Genomic DNA, 9,692 nt, shown 5'->3' on the forward strand with positions numbered 1-9,692 from the left:
TTCGATTCCCGCTCACGGCCAACACCAGTGACGATTATCTGAACCGGTACCTGGGTCTCCACCTAGGTCGACTCGGCCTCAAATGAGTGTGGTGCGGTGTGTAGTAAACATCGCCGCTGGGGAGACAAAGGCGGCCGGGCGTGGTGCTGGAAACCCACCCCCTCGTGTGCCGTGCCGGCCTTCATAGGGGGTCGCTCACAGCACTTGCTCCCACAGTCTGTTACAGGCTATGCGGGGGATCTTTGTCTTCGTGTAATCGTTTAAAACTTGGGAGTTACACTGAGATTAGAAAATGAATGAGTTTTAAAAAAAAAACAAGACGTTACATGATGGAGGATGATGCATTTGCAGAGGCTTTCTCGCTCGCTCTATGGTAGCCAAGTTCAACCAAGTGCCTTTTCAAATATATTTTTTATGACGATATGTGTGGATACTACTGATTAAAACACACACACATTATGTTAAGTTGACGTGTTAAGGTTGTTTTCTTTTGCTAGATTAAAGCTAAGACAATGCTGTGTGTTTAAGCGGCGCACACCTTAAGTGTGCAGAGGCGGGGTGGAGGGTGTGCGACGTTGCTTTTCCTACTGTCTTGCTGTTACGGAACGCAGCACTGCTACTTAACCAACGTGCAAAGAGGTGTCACTCGTTGGCTGTGGGGGGTGGTGGGGTGGGGGGCATGGTGGGGGGAGTAGCTGTGGGGGGTGGTGTGCACCAAATTCCACGTCGGTTCGGAATTCGGAATCCAAATAAAGAGAGCCAGGCTCACCGTTCAAATGACGATACCGAAACAATGTCATTGTTCATTGTCCATTGCTGTGTTAAAGTCACGATTTCTCAAATGAGCGTGAGGATAAGGAAGACGTGTCGTAGTCGCTGTTGTTGTTGTCACATTGTCACCTTCCGACATCCCCCCCCCCGTGCCCCGACTGGACATCTGTGACAAAGAGCTTCATGGCTCGTCGGATTCCTCCTCCAGTATAAATAAATAAATATTCTTATTCTGATTTCTGTCCGGTATGAAGTGCGTGTGTTCACGTGACGGACCCCAACAGAAACCCATTTCTGCTTGGGGCATCCCATGGGCTTCGGGTTGCCAATCCTCCCAGATAGGCCTGGAGTCTCGGCCGGAATTGGCATCGATAGCAACGAGGGAGATTTTAATGATAGGCTATTTTCAGAAAATTAATGAATTATTTCAATAATTAAAAATAAATCTCCCCCGGAATAGCTTCGGTCAGAGTTGGCAGCCTTACATGGTCTGGTACCAGCCATTGAGTGTACATGTTGAGCGATGTCTTAAGGCGGAAGGGGATGAAGACGTATTTGTTGGGCAGGCAGCTCTGAATACTCTTTGGTTCTTTCGATAAAGTCACGTAGTCATAATAAAGTTGTTGGGTTCGATCGCGTTATTTATAAATGTGTCGTAACCCTCCACCACCCGACACGGCCAATCAGCAAAGAGTGTCACGTTGACAAAATACAAATAGTTCACAACTTTAGCCCACCGGTGTGTTGAAGAGTGAATCCACAACATTTAAAATGTTTTGAGTACGACGTTTCGCTGGTAATTGCATCCAGCATCATCGGGCAATTCGCCAGAAAGCCTACGTGTTAAACTGAAAGTCACGTAGGTAGAAAAATAATAGATCACGACGTTTCGATCGCAACACAAGCGACCGTCTTCAGCTTTGCATGCCCTCTGCAGGTCTTGCTGCTGTTAATGTGACAACGCCGTGCCTTGTGCGACTCTAGGACACAACATCGAGGCCATCTGGTAACTTTACCGACTTTAATTGGGGGGCTCTCAGTCCAGAGTTGATCTCAGACACGTGACTTGCACTCCACTCCACACCTTGTCCTGACGTGGCTCTGTGTGTGTTGAATGTGGGGAGCGGTGGCGTAACGGTGAGCGCCAGTTGCACTTTAAACCTGGCGACCCGCGTTCGATTCTCGCTCATGGCCAACATCCGTGACGATTATCTGAACCGGTCCTGGGTCTACTCAGCCTCAACTGAGTACCTGGTGCGGTGTGTAAAACATCGCCACTGGGGAGACAAAGGCGGCCGGGCATGGTGTTGGCCACCCACCCCCTCGTGTGCCGTACCGGCCTTCATAGGTGCTGGCTATAACAGTACTTGCCCAAAGTCTTGTTTAAGGCTATACGTGGGATATTTGTCTTTGTATAAGATGATATAAGATGATTTCTGGCAATTAAAACACCAAACAGACACTCTTTGCAATGATCCATATATACTTGTGGTGAACATGCAAACAAAAAACATGCTCTTGGTAGTCTTTGTGTATATTCATATTCATAACATGGCACCTCACATCCATATGAATATACATAAGCACGTAAATGTCACAATTATTGACATTTAAAAAAATCCAGAGCTCTTAATATTTTTCGACAAGTGGTGGCGCTTCGGCACAGGCCCGCCAAGGCAAAGTTTCGGACTCCAGGCCGGATTCTTGAGAAGGAGGAGGAGGAGGAAGAAAAGGAAAGTTCATTTAATTTTTCGATGTAAAGCTTTCGTGACTGCAGGGATTCATCTTCTTGGTTCTTTCGGTAAAGTCACGTAGAAGGGAAATAATAAAAATAAAAATAATATATTTCGATGTAAAGCTTTCGTGACTGCAGGGATTCGTCTTCTTGGTTCTTTCGGTAAAGTCACGTAGAAGGGAAATAATAAAATAATGTAAATAAAACATGATTAAATACAATTCTCACGACGTTTCGGCCACAACGCAAGCAGCCGTCCTCAGCGTCTGAATGAACACCAGACGCTGTCTTTCCGACAGCCCCGTTCTTCACCTGAGGACGGCTGCTTGCGTTGTGGCCTAAACGTCGTGAGAATTGTATTTTATTATGTTTTATTTTTATTATTTTATTATTTCCCTTCTACGTGACTTTACCGAAAGAACCAAGAAGATGCATTTAATTTGTTATCAGCTCAAATTCTAACCAACATAAAAGCGAATGAACATTAAACGATAGTTCATCTCATCTCTATCCTATCTGTCACGTCTCTCTCTTTTTCTTGTCGACATTGCTGCTGTCTAAATACCTTCTAGCACCAGGGGGCTCGGCAACGCTGCGGCTCTGGAGGCGCATGGCGGTGGCTCTTGAAGGAACCGCTGCTTCGTGACGCGTTCATCAATAGCCCACCACCGTCTCGGATGCAGTCACATTGCACTGAGGCTCATGAAATATTGAGGGGGTTTTCTCCTCGCCGAATACGAACAAAAAAGGCTCTTATTGTTCTTCTTCTTGGTTCTTTCGGTAAAGTCACGTAGAACGGAAATAATAAAATAATGAATATAAAAATAATAAAACATTATTTTTATTTTTATTATTGTATTCTTTCCCTTCTACGTGACTTTACCGAAAAAAACAAGAAGATGAATCCCTGCAGTCACGAAAGCTTTAAATCGCTATTATTGTTATTTCATTTGCCGGACCCCCCCCCCCCCCTGATCTCGGGGGAAGACCACATGTCCCTGGCGTGGCTGAAGAGCCACGATGCAATGCCCTCTCGGAGTGCGGTGGACGCGTCATAACCACTCGTCTTCTCTACTTTGAGCAGGTAGGGCCCACTGAGCTATATAGCTATTTTTTTAATAATAATTATGACATAACGCGCCAGATTTTGCAAACAAGTCGACAACTCAGAGGCGCGGAGCCAAACTCAGGGCTGCTCGAAAGCCCTGAGCGAACAGAGAGACCTTTCGATGTCCCTTGAAGGTCAGAGTTCATTTGATGTTGCGGATATGCCACGTAATTCGAGAGTTCCACACCGATAGGGGGCGACAGCAGAGAACCGACGTGAGGCTGTAACAGTAAAGTGTAGTGTATAAGGTAGTATATAGTAGTGTATAGTGTAGTGTATAAGGTAGTGTATAGTGCAGTGTATAGTAGTGTATAGTAGTGTATAGTGTAGTGTATAGTAGTGTAGTGTATAGTGTATAGTAGTGTATAGTGTAGTGTATAAGGTAGTGTATAGTGTAGTGTATAGTAGTGTATAGTGTAGTGTATAGTGTAGTGTATAGTAGTGTAGTGTATAGTGTATAGTAGTGTATAGTGTAGTGTATAAGGTAGTGTATAGTAGTGGAGTGTATAGTAGTGTATAGTATAGTGTATAGTAGTGTATAGTGTAGTGTAAAAGTAGTGTATACTGTGTAGTGTATAGTAGTGTAGTGTATAGTAGTGTATAGTGTAGTGTATAGTAGTGTATACTGTGTAGTGTATAGTAGTGTATAGTAGTGTATACTGTGTAGTGTATAGTAGTGTATAATAACCGGAGGACCCGGAAAAAAATCTACGCAACCACGGGAAGAACATGCAAACTCCAAATATACATCAGGCGTCAGGGTCGGGATCGAACCCACGACCTGTATACGAGGCGAGGTAGTTACCATCTCCTTGCCACGGTGGCTCGAGTAGGCCATTGTGTGACGGCGTCACGGCAGGACCCTCGTGAAGAAGAGTCATGAGACTCAGCGAGGCTTCCCTGTGCAAAGAAGCGCGATACCGTAGTAATAACAATGTTGATAAAAACTACTGCACCCAAATCACCGCTACAGGGGGGTTGGGGGATCACGCATAGACGGAGACACTCACTCGCAGCACCGTGACAAGCCGTGACAAGCCCTTTAGGATGCCGCGTGGTTAAAGTGCATTGTTTTTTGTGAGTGGTATGTCTCCGTTCGCCATTCATTCACTTGGGAGCAGTGGAAATGAATTATGCCAGCATGCGGCATCCGCCCCAAGAAGCAAGACAACCGGCTTCCAACACATTCCAAAACATTGACTCAAGTACCGTTTCAACACGAGAAAGCCTTGCACCTCACAAAGCTCACAGTTGAGGCATGGCATGTGCCAAGCACGCTTTCATAGAGAGTGGTCCTGCAATGGAGTTCATCATTTACGTGTCCCGCAATGCGTTCCTGGAATGTGACTAACGACCAAAGATGGGTAAACCGGTGTCTCTGCATGAGCCCTCTCTGTCTCTCAGGGGGTCGTGATTATTGTGTAGGCACGGTGCAGAACGCTTCCCAGAAATGCAAATGTAATGATAATTCACCCGCTCATCCCGGTAACTCAAGAAGCACATCAAGGGGAGGGGCACTTGATGTGCGTTGTGGGCGCCAGACAAGTCTGGCAGTTTCCAATACACACAAATACCCCCCCCCTCACTCCTCCCCCACCCATGGAGCCTTCACAGAAAGCGCTGTTTGGGGACGTCCATAAATGACGTCACGCGATTTTGGACGATTTTTAACTCCCCCCCCCCTTCGTCACACGGCGTCACAAAAAGTCAGACCCCCCCCCCTCGAATATGACGTCACAAAGCTCTGCCCCCTCCCCCCAAAATCATATTTATATTTTGAAAATTAAACGTGCTTCAAATCGCTTTAAACTATTGTCATTGTAGTGCGTATTTACTGTGGCGTTGCACTCTGATGTTGTAGGAGAAAACAGTTATTAAAAAGTATATTTAATTCGTTAGAACGTGTTGTCTACATGTATTTAAAGTTGCTCATTTTGATTTCTCAACCCCCCCCCCTCGTCACACATCGTGCGTGACGTCATTTATGGACGGCCCCTATGAAGCCCCAAAAGGCACACTTAGGGGGGTTGGTGGCCAGCATCACGCCCGGCCGCCTTTGCCTCCCTAGTGGCGATGTTTGTATTTGTTTTTACTTTACACATCGCACTCGGTACTCATTTGAGGCTGAGTCGACCTTGACGGGGACCGGTTCAGATAACCGTCACTGATGTTGGCCGTGAGCCGGGAATCGAACTCGGGTCGCCCGGGTTCGTAAGCACAGAGCTCGCGAACCACTGCATCACCGCTCCCCTGCCACATGGGGACAGGACATCCCAACCACCGGGATCAAGCATTGGATGAAGCTGTGATATTTTGAATAAAATTTTTGTGAATTATTATTAATTGGTAAAGTGATTCTTGTCACACGGTTTGTGGCTCGAAGCCCCATATTAGGCCGCCCCTTGCCTGGTTTCCCTCCTTATGAACATTATTTCTTATTCAGTCGCGGATTAATTTTATACTGTTACATAGCGATCGTGGCTTTTGTGTGTTTGTTGAACTTATTGTGCAGCGTACGTAGCCAACCGCGCTAATCGGAGGTGCAGCGGAATGACAACAAACTTAACTCAGAATGCAATTCTCAAGAAAAGAGTTTTCAATCTGGATTCAAAAGCAAATACTGTAGCACCAGTGGCTTCCTAATATCGGAAGGAAGAGCGTTCCAGACGGCCGCAGCAGCGCGTCTGAAAGCGCCGCGCGATGCGGTGACCACCGCCGTCTTTGTTCGATGGCTGAGCCAAAAGCCGCCGCTGCGAGGGTTGATCCGAGTTCGCGTGGTGGTGGTTTCCACTTCTTGACGAGATCAGCAGAACGACTCCACACAATTGCGTTGGTCTGTTCAATAAACACCCAGAAAGATCAACCACACGTCTGGGAACTTCCCTGCACATGCATCGCGCCATCATTTTATTCGTTAGTTTCACTGCAATTCCTTTTAAGATTGTGCCAAAAGAAATGAGGATTATGGTGGTGGGGACAGCTTCAGTTCAACAACGCTGTCGCCTTACAAGGGAGTAGAGTGGGTGGTGGGGCACGAAATGTCCCCTCTTTTTCCGAGCACATCAATCAGTGCCGTCGCCCGAAACGTCGCCTATTACATAGTTTCCCTTTCATGGCCACAGTGAGATTGACGAACGCGTTGAGTTGATTTTGTTAATGTGTGCTTGTACGCCACTGACCGTCTCGGCATCACCAAATAATGTGTTCAGTATACAGGACACACACAAATATATATCACAGTTCGTATCAATAGAGTCCTTCTGTTAATCTACCACTGGATGAGGGCCTCCCCATATCCTTGCGGATGGTGGCGGTTGTTTGACCATACTTCACCACGCCGGTCAGTGCGAGTTGGTGGAAGGTGGGCAAATATAATGGATGTACAATGCATGGCGGATATACAAAACTGTATTCGTGATCACGGTATATGGATGAATGTACACAGTCTTCACTCCCGTAACGAATCATCAGTAACTCGGACTTAGCTGCCCCACTCCTCTGTCGAGGATAAAGACTTTTTGCTTGCTGAGTTCCCTGCCGTTGGAAGGTCACCTATCGATTAAATATTTGGTTTAATACATTTAAATATTGACATGTTGAAAAGTGGTATGTACATGAATGCTTCGCCACGCAAGTTACCGCACTCGAGTTTGTCTTGCTAACAGTCGGGCCACGCTGCCTCCGCGTGTTACATAACGTGCGCCGAGGTTATTTTCTCAACGTGGATTTCCCATAAAAAATTCAGAGGCCCGCCGCAGGCGATGTCACCGATGCCACCGGACCTCGGCATCGCTCCCTTTCTACCTTCCTCGAGAATTGGCGACTTGCGCCGTCAGCCACGCGTGACCTCCGAGGAGCGGCCCACCTCACATGACCCCGCCGTCCTCACCCCGTTGGCCCCCGTCATCCCCTTCGTTCGCCAAGCGCTGGGCGGACAGTCGCGCCTCCGTGAAAAGGTTGAAAGTGCAGCGCTGCCGCTGTGTTCTCTCTACTGCTGGTGGTAGGTTCCCAGCTGTCAGCAGTTCTGGAGAACCCCGCCAAAGAAGGTTATCTTGGCCTACTCTTCCAGTGTCTTTGGGGGTAATCTGGGAGTACTATCCACGCTTTACCCCAATGCACGCGACCTACCGATCCGCTAAGTGAGGTTCCCCCCATGTGTACTGCTGGCGGGTTTGAATCGTCCATTGTTCCAACAGCCGCACCGGAGTGATCTAACATGTGATGGGCCACCTCTGGATTGCAAAGTCCATTGTGGCTAAGCATTGAACCACGACAGCTTTCCCCCATCTCAATGATGTGCCCTGTTATGATAACGATGATAAATACTCAATCACAACAATGGTAACATTATCTTCGAGCAATTTTTTCTTTAAAACACATGCAGCAATTACTGTAGAATGGCGTAATAAACATGTATACACATTTAAATGACAGTGCTTCGAAGCCTTGAGTGTGCATGTACGCACGTGGGACTTCTTTCGCGCCGTACGTAGCCAACCATGCTAAGCGGAGGTGCGTGTTCGTAATATCTCAACAACGCTTCTATACTTAGTTTAAACCCAGGATACCCTAATTACAATGGAAGAGCTCAACACAGTGTTTGTAATTCATAGTCAGTCGCTCAGACAACCGGGAGGGCAAACCTCCTCCGTTTGATGTAACTTGCGTGTTTCCCTGTAGCAGTCACAAACACCCACCACACACCGTGCCCTGAAAAGGGCAACAAAATATAAAATATATAATCGGTGACATTATACTCAGTAACCTTTCTTCTTTCATAGCACGCAGAAGAAGGTCCATTTCCTGAATCGTTGTGTATTAAATGTACTTATGTATTTACATATATACTTTCATTATGTGTTTTCCTTCTAAGTCAGTGTTATTGATGAATGTGTTGAGTTTTTTTATTTTGCTTTCAGTGCTTGTGCATCTCTGCCAAGGCAGTATCACCCCGTCGCTTCGTTTGAATGCCTGCTGATGGCGGGCCTTTTGCGAGGTCACGGAAATCGGCAGGGTGGAAGCATTTTCAGGAAGGCTCCTCAACTTCCCGGCGTTGTGTTTACAACAAAAAAATAGTTCGTGTAAAGTCCTGACCACGTGGCTTTTTAAGCACGCGTTGTTTTTCTTCTTCTTCAGACCAGTCAAAAGTGTTGCAGTTTGGACTTTTTACGATTGACCCATGGCCCGTCCACGGCTTCTCTTGGCAGCGTGTGCAGCCCGATTGTTCACTCTCCTCCTGCCGCCGCTGCTGCTGCCGAGTGCCGTTCAGCGACGCTCACGCGGCCGCCGCAGCGACGCGGGATGACGACGCACTCCCCGCCGCATCAATCGACGTGCGGGACCGCTTGCGCCTGGGAAGTTGGCGCGACCACAAGGCACCGCGCGGGGTCTTCGCGCGAGGGGGCGGGGGGCCGGTGCGGCGCTCGGCGTTACTTTCACCGAGTTAGAGATTTTTCGCCCTTCCCAGCAACTTATTCAAATACTTGGGCAAGTCGAACATCGGAGATTTCCTGCCGTCGACGCGGTCCGCCCGCAGCTGCGCCAGAATGTCCGAGCAGGACGACGAGCGCGGCACCGACCTCCGCCTGCTCACCGTCACCCACAGGCTGTCCCTCCTGGCCACGCGGCCGCTCGTGGAGCGACGCGCCTCCCCCGGCGGGTCCGCGCGCCGCGGGTCGCCCGCTTCGCCCCTCGCAGACGACGGCGCTCCCCGCGCCGGTCCCACCCCCGGAGGTCCGTCGACGGCACCGACGACGGCGGGCCTCTCCGCCTCCGACCCGTCGGATCGGGAGCGGGCGTCCGGGGCCAAGAAGGCCGCGTCGTCGCTCCCTTGCTCCGAGTCGCTGCAGCGCTCCACGAAGATGGAAATGCGGCAGGAGCTCCCCTCGGGCGGCCGCTCGGGCCTCCCCGCTGTTCCGCCGCCGTCCGCGCGCAGCGACGCGCGCCGGGGGGCCGGTGGAACGATCCTCGGTCCGGATATGAACTCCGTGGACCTGCTGACCTTCGGCGACGACGCCGCCGCCTTCGCCGACCCCCTCTCCTTGGCGTCCCTCAGGCTCGAGCGTCGCACGCCGCTCC

Source organism: Lampetra fluviatilis, chromosome 21, assembly GCF_964198595.1.
Source record: "Lampetra fluviatilis chromosome 21, kcLamFluv1.1, whole genome shotgun sequence".
In the NCBI taxonomy this organism is placed as follows: Eukaryota; Metazoa; Chordata; class Hyperoartia; order Petromyzontiformes; family Petromyzontidae; genus Lampetra; species Lampetra fluviatilis.